Source organism: Bison bison, unplaced genomic scaffold, assembly GCF_000754665.1.
Source record: "Bison bison bison isolate TAMUID 2011002044 unplaced genomic scaffold, Bison_UMD1.0 scf7180017864519, whole genome shotgun sequence".
Taxonomy (NCBI): domain Eukaryota; kingdom Metazoa; phylum Chordata; class Mammalia; order Artiodactyla; family Bovidae; genus Bison; species Bison bison.
Window position 1 is genome coordinate 936,677 of NW_011495072.1, and position 14,110 is coordinate 950,786.

The 14,110-nt window shown below is 41.3% G+C and overlaps 1 protein-coding gene across 2 annotated transcripts in view; it reads right to left on the minus strand.

Annotated features, from left to right (window-relative positions):
- CANX (calnexin) overlaps nt 1-12,511 on the minus strand; it is a 32,906-nt gene extending 20,395 nt beyond the window's left edge. The window contains exon 1 of one of the 2 annotated variants that reach the window (XM_010830685.1): nt 12,399-12,511. The gene's annotated coding sequence lies outside the window, so the exon portion shown is untranslated. Of the gene's footprint in view, nt 1-11,252; nt 11,439-12,398 lie in introns of those variants that run through there. The other variant, XM_010830684.1, reaches the window with a different exon arrangement.
- Nucleotides 12,512-14,110: the final 1,599 nt, after the last annotated feature.

The following is a 14,110-nucleotide window of genomic DNA, read 5'->3' on the forward strand; positions in this document are numbered from 1 at the left end:
TTGGTCACACTTAGAAATAATTCAACACTATATTTTAAGGTGATCTTAATTCTCCACTTCATTAATAAAAATCCAATATTATCAAGAAACAAAACCCACCCTCATTTCAGTCCTCCTACCCACATTCCTTGTATCAAAAAGGATGTTGCACTATTACGATTTCTATAAGAAAACATAGGAGAAATTTTAAACATTCTTGGGTTTGACAAAGAGTTTCCAATACATCAAAAGCTAGAAACACAGAAGAAAAAAATTGGTTGAACTTACTTTAACTCCATGAAAGAAACTTGAGAATTAAAAAACAAATCAAGCTAGGAGAAAATATTTGCAAAATAAATATCTAATAAAGAAATGGTTTCCAAAATGTGCAAAGAACACAAACTCAACCAGTAAGAAAACAAACCACCGAATTACAAAATGGGCAAAACATCTAAACTCACCAAACAAGATATTTAGATGGCATATGAGAAGATCAAACATCATCTGCCATTGCTAAGTCGCTTCAGTCGTGTCCGACTCTTTGCAACCCCATGGACTATAGCCCACTGGGCTCCTCTGTCCGTGGGATTCTCCAGGCAAGAATACTGGAGTGGGTTGCCATGTCCTTCTCCAGGGGATCTTCCTGACCCAGGGATAGAACCTAGGTCTCCTGTAGCTCCTGCACTGCAAGCAGATTCTTTACCGCTGAGCCACCGGGGAAGCGCTTTCATCTGCCATTAGGTAACTGCAAACAATGAGATACTACAATACACCTATTAGAACGGCTAAGATCCAAAACACTAGCAAGGATGTGAAGTAACAGGAACTCATTTCAGTGCTGGTGAAAATCTAAAATTTCAGGCACTCTGGAACATATCTGGCAACTTCTTACAAAGCTAACCATAGACTTACTATATGATTTGTCAATCATGTTCCCAAGTTCTTGCCCAACTGATCTGAAGGCTTACGACTGGACAAAACCTGCCACACAAATGTTTATAGCAGCTTTATCCATAATAACTCACAACTTGAAGAAACCAAAACGCTCTGCAGTAGGGGAATGAGTAAACAAACTGTAGTATGCCCATTCGATGAAATATTGTTCCGAATTACAAGACTAGCTCCTAAGCTGAATCACCTTGCTGTACAGCAGACATTATCATAACACTGTAAACAAACTATAAACTATACTTCAATTAAAAAAAAAAAAAAAGAGCTGTTAAGCCAAAAAAAGACTTGAATCTTTAGTGGATACTGCTGAGAGAAGGCTGAGTCTGAAAAGGCCAATGCTATATAATTCCAATTAGAGTACATTCTGAAAAAGGCCAAACCCTAGATATCAAAAGAAAAAAAAGAAAAATCAGAGGTTTAGAGGTGGCGGTCGGGTTGAATAGGTAAGCACAGGGGGCTCTTTTAGGCAGAGAAACTATTCTGTATACTCTTGTAATTATGGATACATGGTACTACATATTTTTCAAATCCCATAAAACTTAACAGCACAGAGAATGAATCTTGATGTATGGAAATTATAAAACATCATTTAAGAGGTTGAGTGATCCAGGATACACACAGGATGTGACAAAACAACCCAACTGTATTACAAATGTATGAAACCACCTCACTCAAAGAGGTGGCAGGAAAAGACGTTAACCTAAGTAGCTCTGGAAATCAGTCAAGTCTGCAAAACCACACTATACAAAAGCGCTATTCAAGTTACGCTGATTCACACGAGTATGCTGCTGCCGCCAAGTCGCTTCAGCCGTGTCGGACTCTGTGCGACCCCATAGACGGCAGCCCACCAGGCTCTGCCGTCCCTGGGATTCTCCAGGCAAGAACACTGGAGTGGCTTGCCATTGCCTTCTCCGTCACATGAGTATACAGGTTAACAATTGGGATACTGCTATACATATATATCAGAATTGAACAATTAAGTAAATGGATGGTGTATGGTAGGAGCCACTTTCAATGCTGAGCGTGGGAACTTTACGGACAAGCAAGGGAAAGAGGCTAAGATAATCCACATGGTAATGGGCAAGAGTTAAGAGACTACAATATGAACTCACGTTTATCTTAATATACAGAGGGTTACATACGAAATATTTATAGATATGTGCATATAAACCACTTAGTATACACACATATATTTTCTTGCTCTATCAGTTAAGAGGGCATACAAGAAACTACACCTCAGTAGCAATACAATAAATACCCTAGTACCAAGGATTTTGGTTTCCAATATCATCTCCAATAAAAAGGAAACAGGGTTCCTTGACTGATTCTAGGATTAGGGCAGCAAACATATAAGACAAGCCTGGAACATCTTGTACTGCCAGAAAGTGACGAAGTGTTCAAAACAAAAAAACACCCACAATGATTGGGGGCTACATCAAAGGAACAAAAGGAAGAGCAATGGCCAAAGCTGGAAAACATGAGCAGTAAGTAAGTGCTAGTGGATTATATTCCAAAGCACAAAATAAATGCCCATGAATCTACGCATTACATTACTGAATAAATAAATAAATGAGATTAAACAAATAAGAGGCAAATTTCCCAGGCAGAAATATTCCATGTAACAGATACAGACAGTCCACTGTCAAGGAGGAGAAACGTAACTCCCTACCCTTACAAGTGGGCTCCACAGAGCGCTATCGTTCCTATATGGGAACAGGAAAAGCAGGAATTTACAGGGGAGAAACCCAGCAAACACTACTTCAGCCAGGTGCTCAAGGTAAAGACCAAAAGTGATGTCACTGAAAACAGTACTTCAGCGCTCACTTCGGCAGCACATATACTAAAATCGGAATGATAAAGAGAAGATTAGCATGGCCCCGCTAATTCGTGAAGCATTCTATATTTTTTGAATGGATAAGAAAGCTGTGGTACATATACATAATGGAGTATTACTCACCCATTAAAAAGAATTCATTTGAATCAGTCCTAATGAGGTAGATGAAATTGGAGCCTATTACACAGAGTGAAGTAAGCCAGAAAGAAAAACACCAATACAGTATACTAACGCATATATATGGAATTTAGAAAGATGGTAACGATAACCCTGTATGAGAGACAGCAAAAGAGACACAGATTATAGAACAGTCTTTTGGACTCTGTGGGAGAGGGAGAGGGGTGGGATGATTTGTGAGAATGGCATTGAGAAACATGTATAATATCATATGTGAAACCAATCACCAGCCCAGGTTCGATGCATGATACAGGATGCTTGGGGCTGGTGCACTGGGATGACCCAAAGGGATGGTATGGGGAGGGAGGTGGGAGCGGGGTTCAGGATGGGGAACACGTGTACACCCGTGGCGGATTCCTATTGATGTACGGCAAAACCAATACAATATTGTAATTAGCCTCCAATTAAAATAAATAAATTTATATTAAAAAAAAAACAGTACTTTAACCTCTGTGGTCTTCCTCCCCAAAATCCATATTCCCTCTAATCATGAGAAAGACATCAAGGAAATCCCAACAGAGGGACTGCTGTCCTGACCAGTAGTCCTCAAATTGTTCAAGGACATCAAAAACAAAGAAAATCTTAAAAACTGTCACAGTCAAGAGGAGTTTAAGGAGACATGATGGCTAAATGTAACACGGTACCATGGAATAAGAGCAGCAAATAAAAACAAAGGAAATCTGAATTAAATATGGACTTTGGTAATTACCATTACCCGTTCATTATTTATAATAAATGTACTGTACTAATGTTAATCATGGCAGAAATGATTCTATAGATTTAAAAACGATTCTGTAAAAAATTCATTTTTTAAAAAAAGGATGTTCCACTATTATGCATCAAATATTTGTCTCCTATCCCAATGGCAACCCACTCTAGTACTCTTGCCTGGAAAATTCCATGGACAGAGGAGCCTGGTAGGCTGCAGTCCATGGGGTCGCTAAGAGTCAGATACCACTGAGCGACTTCACTTTCACTTTTCACTTTCTTGCATTGGAGAAGGAAATGGCAACCCACTCCTGTGTTCTTGCCTGGAGAATCCCAGGGACGGGAGAGCCTGGTGGGCTGCCGTCTCTGGGGTCGCAGAGAGTTGGACACGACTGAAGCGACTTAGCAGCAGCAGCAGCAGCCTCCAAAAAAAAATTCCAGGGCTGAAATATATACTGTTGGAATCTAGTCTAAATCTCTTTTCAGAGAAGAAACTGAGGTCCAACAGACTGACTTGCCAAAAACGGTTATTGGCAAATGAGGGGCAGAGGCCAAGTCTCCTGTCTCCCAATACTTTACTTGATAATTTTATACCACTTTTGTCTTATACACAAAATGATTTTTTCACTTATATTAATGTTCAAGAAGACATCTAAGAAGCAGCTTTTTTCTCCCTTTAGAACTCTTCAAGGACTTCTCTGGTGGACCAGTGGCTGAGAGTTCATGCTTCCAACACAGGGGAGCCGGGTTTGATCCCTGTTTAGAGACCTAGATCCTTCACGCCCTCTCCCACAACGAAGACCCACTGCAGCCTAATTAATTAATTACTTTGGGAAAATAAATAAATAGAACTCATATGTCTTAACACTTAGAAACTCCTAAGCAGAGAGTGTAAGGGTTTCCCAGGTAGCTCAGTGGTAAAGAATCTGCCTGCAATGCAGAAGATGTGGGTTCAATCCCTGGGTCGGGAAAATCCCAACCTGGAGAAGGAAATGGCAACCCACTCCCAGTATCCTTGACTAGGAAATCCCATGGACAGAGAAGCCAGGCGGGCTACAGTCCATGGGGTCGCAAAAGAGTGGGACATGACTTAGCAACTAAACAACAAAGCAGACAGCGTATTTCTCTGTTGTCACTATTTTTAAGATTATTAACAGGAAATATGTAACAAGAAGCTCAATAACAAAGCAATAATGCTTTAAAAAAATAAACCGCACATTTTCCCCACTCCCCCACTTCCCCAAAGTCCCAGAGCAAATGACTCCTAAATCTAAAATATTTAAGAATAAAAGTAAAGAAATTATGTGCCTGTAAACCAAGTTAACACTTTCCAGCAGTAAAGAATCATGCTCACTAAGCTACCTCTTCCAGTGCAAGATTTCTCCTATTCCTGAATGCCATTATAGCAGTTTCTCTCATACTTTTTGCTTGAAAGCCATCATTTTCTTGGAGTACTTCATTTCCTGATTTTCCTCTAAGAGCCATTTTTATTTTTATTCTTAATCACCGCAAGGCTATTACCTTAAACTCTACCACAGTGCCCCTTTGAGCTTGGGCACAAATGCTAGGTGGATGTCTAATTCATGACTAAACTGCTTAGTGCCACCAGCTGTCTCTCAGTGTGCCCGTTTAAAGTCCTGTCTTGGCCAAATTACAAATCACTTACAGACCTCCAGGAGACTTGCAATTAAAAATCAAAACCACAAACAAGAAAATCTTTTAACATTTATGAGTCTACCAAAGTGAACTTTTCTTAAAAATACCATTATATGTAAATACAGTTTTGTGTGGCTTTATCGTACAGTATCCCTTAACTAGAGCAAAAGTGAAGTCAATAAAACCAACAATATGAGGGCCAAGACTATACAGGCCAAGTTCTGATTTCTGTTGATTCAGAACTTGATCTGGAAATAAAACTTACAATTTCTAGGTTCCAGAGAAGTGAACAGACTGCACTTCCTTCAAATACTCATTAAATATTTCTCAGCTAGATTTTTTTCCCCCTTTGGCCGTGCCGCATAGCTTGAGACATCAGGGATCAAACCCAGGCCCCAACAGTGAAAATGCCTAGCCGTGAGACTGCCAGGAAATTCCCTCAGATGGACTTTCAATAAATACTGGGTGGCAGGGCTCAAGACTGTTTCCTGGCAGTCACAAGACTGAAGTGTGAGAATTCTGTATTACAAAGGGTTAAAGGAGAAAATGGGTCTAATGCCCAGCAGCAAACCTGGCACATATTAAACACTAAATGAATGTTTGCTGATAGTGTTCAATTCCATGAGGGCCAACTAGTTATCAAATATTAAAAAAAAAACAACAACAAAAAAACTCTGACCTTCAGGATCAATAAAGGGTGTCCTTAAAGTCTGGAAACATAAAATGCATTTGCCCATGTTTTCAGCGTTCATGAATATTCTGTACCCTTAGTTCTACCAATCAAGTTTCAGGGGAGTTGGAGGTGGATAACATAAACTCATAACCTTTTATCTAACTAGGAAAAAACATGCGGAGAGCTGTTAGTACTACTTAAGACTCCAGCCTGAATATTTTGTCTATAAAAAACACCAAAAAGCAAAAACGTTAACTATCAACTAGTGTCATGATAAAACTGTACGTAACTATGTACACCCAAGGGCAGGTAAAACCTGGAGAAATCCAAATATGGTCTGTAGATTGTACCAATGCAATTTTTTCCTAGTTCTGATATTTTACTATAGTTATCTACCTATACTGTTATTTGGGGAGGCTGGGTATTGGGTACAAGAGATCTCTCTGTACTATTTTGCAACTTTTGTAGGTCTGTAATTATTTCAAACCTGAAAGCTTCTCTTAAAAAATGTATTACTGGATCAGTATGGTTGGTTCGTTAAGACTTGATCAAAGTTGTATAGAAACCAGCTTTCAATCGACCCAGTCTTTCAAAGCACAGAAGTACAGAGAAAGACCCAGAAGTGTGAGTTGGATTAGAAATCTGAACATCTTGCCCCCTTCCTTCCAGTTAATAAGTGTTTTGCTTTTAATAATCAAATATAATTATCAGCCTATATCCAAGGCAAAGAATCTCTACCACTGGGATCACATGGACAAATGTACACAAAGCCAAGAAATGTACACAAAGCCAAGAAAATACATGCATATTTGTAATATACATTTATAAATAATATAAATGATTTCCAACTTGCATCTCAATTTTCCAAGGACAGAACAAAAAGCCCAGTTCTCAAAATCTCAGGGTCAGAAGGATTCTTCAAGAGACCTTAATCTATTCACTTTTTAACTTTTAAGAGTGAATTTACCTTGAATTCTAGAAATGGAAGCACTCTATTTTAAAACTGACGATTCAGAAAATTAAGGCCTTATGCAAAAGGCAGTACAGTGTATGTGATGGTGTAAACTGTCATGTCAGAGAAATCTGGGTTCAAGGCTTTCTTGACCCTCTTTGTAGCCTTGGTCAGCTTATTGAACTTACAGGAGTCTTTCTTCCCTATTTTATAAATGTAGCTAGTAGTACTACTAGCTCAAAGGCTTGCTGTGAAAATACAAAAAGATAATACACAGCCTATCAGAGTCCAGTACTTCATAAGTACACAAATGGTTTGTTCTTTTGATGCACAATTAGTACAACCACATCTTCAATTCCCAGACTGCCTACACCTCCTACATATTTCAACAAAGGTGAATGATTTTATGTAACAAGAAGAACTAGCTTTCTTCTCATTATATTCTATCATTTTTTTTCTTTACCTCTTCCTTGCAATGGTGTATATACAACTGTAGCATTTGGACAGGGAAATATCCCTGTTTATCTGTGACTTTCTTATTTTCTGCTCTGCCACCAATTTCATGAATTCCTCCAAATTTATTTTTGGTTAATGGTAACTCTGTTCTCAGGACACATTCTAAAGAGTCCTATTATTTTACTATACATACTGAAAAATACACATGAGACTTCAACTGAACACAAAATATTCTATTAGAAACATACACATTCTGCATTGAATTTCAACAAATCAAAAGTTGATTTAGAGCAACTTTAGGAACTGGCAAACACTAAAGAAATATTAAATTTGTCACCTCTCATAGGCAGTATCTTTATGCTCACAAAGGGGCCATTCAAAAAAAAAGATTTTTAAAACAAATGGAGTCTCAAATTATTTTAAAATTAAAGTTTGATATTTTCAAGATAGTCTATTTTGCATCTATTTTCATAAAGATATTAGTCTGTGGCTTTCTTGTAAAGTCTTTGTCTAGTTTTGGTATCAGGGTAATACTGGCCTCATAGAACGTATTGGAAACTATTCTCCTCTCTTCTATTTTTGGAAGAGTTTGTGAGGGATTAGTGTTAATTCTTCCCTAAGCATTTGGTAGAATTCACCAGTGAACCCATTTGGTTCTGGGCTTTTTAAGATTTTGTTTCTTAAAAGTAGTTAGGGGGACTTCCCTGGTGGTCCAATGGCTAGGACTCTGTGCTCCCAATGCAGGTGGCCCCAGATGGTCAGGGAACTGGATCTAAGCAACTAAAACCCAGGACAGCCAAATAAATCATTTTTGTAAGTAGTTAGGAAATTTCACCTCTAATTACTTTAACCCATGAGAAATTAGAAAAGAACAACAAATCCCACAAAAGGAATTTCTCTCTTAGGAGGGTCAACAAAGTTCCCTTATATTCCTAGTCTGTTAAGTGCTTCTGTCATGAAAGGGTGCTGCACTTTATCAAACTGAGATGATCGTGTAGGTTTTTTGTCCTTTATTAATGCAATATATATTAATGTAATATATTACATTCTTTATTGTATGGTAAACCAACCTTACATTTTTGGGTTAAATCCCATTTGGCTGTGGTGTATAATTCTTTTTTATATGTTGCTTGATCCCACTTACTAGCATTTTGAGGACTTTTCATTTATTTGCTTAAGGGATATTGTTCTACGGTTTTCTTGTGAAGTCTTTCATTTTGTTATCATGGTAATACTGGCCTTAAAGGATGAGTTAGAAGTGTTTTCCTTTCTTCTATTTTTTAGAAAAGTTTGTGAAGGATTGGTATTAATTCTTCCCTAAGTATCTGGTAGAATTCACTAGTGAAATCATTCAGTTCTGAAGCTTTTCTTTTTGGAATTTTATCTCTTAAAAGTAGTTAGGAAATGTCACCTCTAATTCCTTTAACCCATGAGAAATCAGAAAAAAGAACAGAAGTGACCTAGCTGGCAGAATTGGTTATTTTTTTTTTTTTAAGTGATTTTTTTCCTTTTGGCTGCGCAGCTTGCTGGACGTTAGTTGCCCAACCAGGGATTGAACTCGTGCCCCCTGCAATGGAATAGCCAAGTCCTAACTACTGGCCCACCAGGGAATTCCACAAAGTGATTTTTTTCCAAAGGCTGAATGTAATTAAAAAACGAGGCAGTCTTTCCTTCATGTAGGCTATCCATTTATCTACCCTTTTAAAATGTTATGTCTCACTGATTTTAGACACCTTTAGATTGTCTAATTTAATCTTCATAAGATCCCCAGGAGCTTCTATCATCCATGTGACACATGAGGAAACTAAAGCTAAACTGTCCAAGGTCACAGTTAAAAGTACGGTTAATGAGCAGGACTGGCTTCTCATGTGGTTCAACGGTGAAGAATCCACTGGCGAAGCAGGAGACGCGGTTTGATCGCTGGGTTGGGAAGATTTCCTGGAAGAGGGCATGGCAACCCACTCTAGTATTCTTGCCTGGTAAATCCCAAGGACAGAGGAGCCTGGCGGGCTACAGTCCACAATGTCACAAGAGTCAGACACAACTTTTGTTCCTGTACAACAAGGAGCAGGAACTCAGAAGTCACAATCCCTAATCTTCTACTTAATAACTTGGCATATTGGGTGAATTACTAACTTCAGGGCCTCAGTTTCTTCATCTCTAAAATAACAACACTGTGTACTTTTTAAAGTGAAAGTGAAGTCACTCAGTGTCCGACTCTTTGGGACCCCATGGACTGTAGCCTACCAGGCTCCTCAGTCCATGGAATTTTCCAGGCAAGAGTACTGGAGTGGGTTGCCATTTCCTTCTCCAGGGGATCTTCCCATCCCAGGGATCAAACTCGGGTCTCCTGCGTTACAGGCGGATGCTTTACCATCTGAGCCATTTACACTGGGATACATTTACACTGTGTACACCTTAGGATAGCTATATAAACAAAATGCATGCAATGTGTTCATATCAGTACCTGGCTCACAGTAATGTGCAACATTATCAGTGATTTCTATTATTACTAGGTATTGCCCAGCGACACCGTTTAAGCTTTGATGGTCCTAAAACACTGAATTTTAACAGCGATAAGAAACTTGAAGTCTTAGATTGAAAAGGAACCACTTAAAAGGAATTTGATTCCAGTCACAGATAACCATTTTACTACTACTTTTCATTCCTCTTGATTACATCTAGTCGAAACATCAAAGCACTTAATAGTGGGAGGGAAGTACATAAAATTCAAAGTGGTCCTTACTGTAAATGCTCATCCACTAAAAAAATAGATGTACACTGCCTAGTTCAGTTCTGAATTCTGCTTTTGATTGACAGGAACATTAAAATGTATCTTTCCATAGCACTTTCCTTTTTTGTATAAACTAAGTCAATTTAAAATGTGGATTCCAAAAACACTGCTGAAGATTTTAAGTTACTTAAAAAAATAAAATTCTCCAAATAATTTTCACAGTTAAGCTTAATTTAAAAATCATCTGTTATAGTTAACAAAGCATTCAGCCCGCACTTTTCTGACAAAGCTCTACAGTAAGCTGTACAGGTTGTAACTATGTTCAGGCACTGTTATTTCCTAGGAGTTGTTATGAGCTGCCAATTCTTCTACTTGCATAGTTCATTACGCCATTCAAAGCGGTTTCATGTTCCCCATCTTATTTGTCTCTCCTAAAAGATCCCTAATGGTAAGGTATCCTTGGCACTCCTCATTCTGTTCTAAGATGTGGAAACTAATGTTGTTCATTAAGCTAGTTACCTCGCTGGGCCTGGAATTCAAGTCTCTCCAGCCTGCTTTTGTGCTTACCAATTGTCACTTCATCCCCTTAAGCTATCTCTCAGGGCAAAGTGAACTCTGTAACTGAAAGGACGCAAGAGCATGATTGCCAAAACTGCAGCAACAACTTCTGTCAAAACGTTTACCCCTCAAGGTCCTTGGAAGATAATGTGCTAGTTGAAACTGTTGAGTCAAGATAGTCAGGTAGGGAGTTGCTGACATTCATTATCAGACAGGTTAGGAAATGCATTTGCTGTGCGGCACATTTACTCCAATACACCGTTCATTCTAGCTATCTCATAATCCAGTTCCCTGACTTGTTTGCTTGTGCTGGGGCACAGGAGAACGCCCAAACAATTCTCTACCTCTGCTCTTACTACAGCAAATGGACAACTCAGCAGTGATTCTAGTCATGGCACTTAAACATGGCTGTTAAAAGACTGACATACAGAATGATTTTAAAGATCAATACAGTTCCTCCCTTTAAAAAAAACCCTGAAACAAAACAAATCCTCCCGCCCACTAATTCTTATTAAAAAATTTAGCAAAATGTTCCATTTCCTAACTCAGGTAAAGAAACCTAACTGTGGCTCACCTTTGTCCTCCCAAGCTTTTAATATTCAGCTCAGTTTAACTTCCTCCAGCCAGCATTCACTTGTGTCATACCCAGCAGTTAATCCACTAAGTCCAGTTTCTTCCTCCTATATATAAACGTGACTTCAGGTCCCAGAACTTAACCAACTCAAAAAGGAGGATGTTGATGTAGGGGACCAACATCATTCAGGCCTTAATTTATTTAAATCATTTATCAAGTAGTCAAAGTGCCTCCTGTCCTTTTTTATACACAGTTTAGTTCTAACACCACCACCATCAGATTTTATATCCATTATTTGGAGAAAAATGGAGTACAGAGGAGAAGTAAATTGCCTAAGTTCATATAGCAACAAATGACAGATTAACGACTTGAACCAGGGCCTTAGCCTTAACCACTACATCAAAACTGCCTCAACTAAAACTCCAACGTGATCATAAAATTAATCCTATGACCTTGAGCCAATCATTTCAGAGCTCTGGGCCTCAAGTTTCCTCCACTATAAAATGACTTGCCCAGAGAGCTTTTGGGTGCTTTCCTGCCAGTCTTTGTGAATTTACAAACCAGATTACTTACTCCTCATCCATGAAGAGATATAATTAAATGTCAGGGCTTAAGTTTTCCAGCCACTGCGTGTTCTAGCACATTCTCCATACTCCACTCTTCACTCTGTGATTTTAATTTTCAAATACTGAACCTCTAATGCTAAATATTCTCTCTCGACCCACTATCAACTCTTCCCCACTACAAGGGACATCGACTAGGCCCGATCCTATTCCAGACCTTTACCCAGTTACTCCAGGCCACTTCCCAGCTTCACAGGTAGCCAGCAATAGGCTTAAGAAAGCCCTAGAAGCAAAGCCAGAAGGAGAAGTTAGCTTTCTCAGAGGTCAAAAGAGGTTCTAAGGCACCTGCCACGCCTCCCGACCCCGGTGGTGCGGCCTGGGCCTGGCTCCCTAACTCAAGCGGCCCAGGTCCCGGCCACACACCACACGGCTGGAGTGCCAGCCTGGGCCTGAGCTTTCGAAACCCAACCGGACCCCACTGCCCCGGCCACGCCCGACTCTTCGGGCCCCCGGTCGCGGCGCCGTGTATCCAGGCCCCCAAGGGTCCTCGCAGGCCCGAACACAAGCAGGCCTCCCGTCTCACCTCGAGCCTCAGCGGGACGGCCGGTGGCGCCCGCGCCTGCTCCCACCCGCACAACTGGCCTCGCGCCGCAGAGAATACAGCGGCTGAGGCAGCACAGCAGCTGAAGAAGCACGACCGTCACGTGCCGCAGAACCAAGAGGCCTTGACTCCCGCTGCCGCCGCGCGAGCTAGCCCCAGCGCACGAAGCCCGGCCCTGAGCCCGCCCCTCGCTCCTGAGTAGCTACGGCTAGGGCCAAGGCCAGCCCCCCCGCGCCAGCTTCTGAATTCAGTTGGTCAATGCGACCATCGCTCTGAGGACTTTCCCATACGCCCCCTAGGGCTATTCTTCGTGGAGCGTGGGGATTGGCTGGGAGTGAGGCAGGAAGTGGCCGTTGGTTGGGCGGTAGGGAAGGGGGCGGGCTGGGGCGGAAAGGAATACTCCCGGGCGCGCGCGCCCTGAGGCGGGACCAGCCGTTCAGGAGTTCCCGCGCGCGGTTGCGTTGATTCCTTAGTGGGCGCGCTTCCAGGAGTTGCCTCTCTCTCTGTCTCTGTGGTTCCCACACCTTCTGTGCCTAGACCCGGGCCTCGGAATCTGGCATTCCGTTCCCTTCTTTGGGGGTCAGATGTCACCTGGCAAGAAGGGGTGGGAACTCTGGTGAACCATCGGGAAGGGCCTTGCCCCCGATGCAGAGAGTGCGCAGCGCTAACGGCTCCCTCGGTCCGGCCTAAAGTCGACTGCACTGCGCTGTGTAAGCAGGCGCCACGGTTCCTGCAGTGTCATTGCTCTAGGCCCGGCAGCCTGAGGCCACCTTGTTACCCAAGCTCAAATACAGTCCACAGTATTACACTCCAGGTTTACTTCAATTTTCAATGTTTTCTTCAGTAAAATTAGACATAAAGGGCACAGAGACACACTGACAACAATATTGAGAAAAAAGATGGTGCAATGGAAAGATTTCAAACACACCACAACTTTTGTAACTCACTTTTAGCATATCTTCAGTTTTCAATATGCTGAGAACCTCAGAAAATGGAAGTGGTGTGTGGTTTTTTTAGACCTTTATATGTCCTGGTTTCTGTCATCCATTTGTTTGGATACCCAAAGGCTGAATGGTAGGGTGAAAAAAAACTGTATTTGGTAAATGTAGCAACAACCATGGGCTTCCCAGGTGGTGCTAGCAATAAAGAACCAGCCTGCCAGTGCAGGAGAGGTAACAGACCAGGGTTTCATCCCTGGGTCCAGAAGACAGGCCGGAAAAGGGCATGGCAACTCACTTCAGTATCCTTGCCTGGAGAATCCCATGGACAGAGTAGCCCGGCAGGCTACACTCCATTGCACAAAGTTGGACAGATCTGAAGCAATTTAGCGAGCGCGCGCACAGGCACACACACACACACATACACACACACACACACACCACCCCCAGCTTCTCCAGTTCAGTTCAGTTGCTCAATACTGTCCAACCCTGTGATGCCATGGACTGCAGCACATCAGGCTTCCCTGTCCATTACCAACTCCCTGACCTTGCTCAAAATCATGTCCATTGAGTTGGTGATGCCATCCAACCATCTCATCCTCTGTCATCCCCTTCTCTTCCCACCTTTAATCTTTCCCAGAATCAGGGTCTTTTCAAGTGAGTCAGTTCTTCGCATCAGATGGCCAAAGTATCAGAGTTTCAGCTTCAGCATCAGTCCTTCCAATGAATATTCAGGACTGATTTCCTTTAGGATGG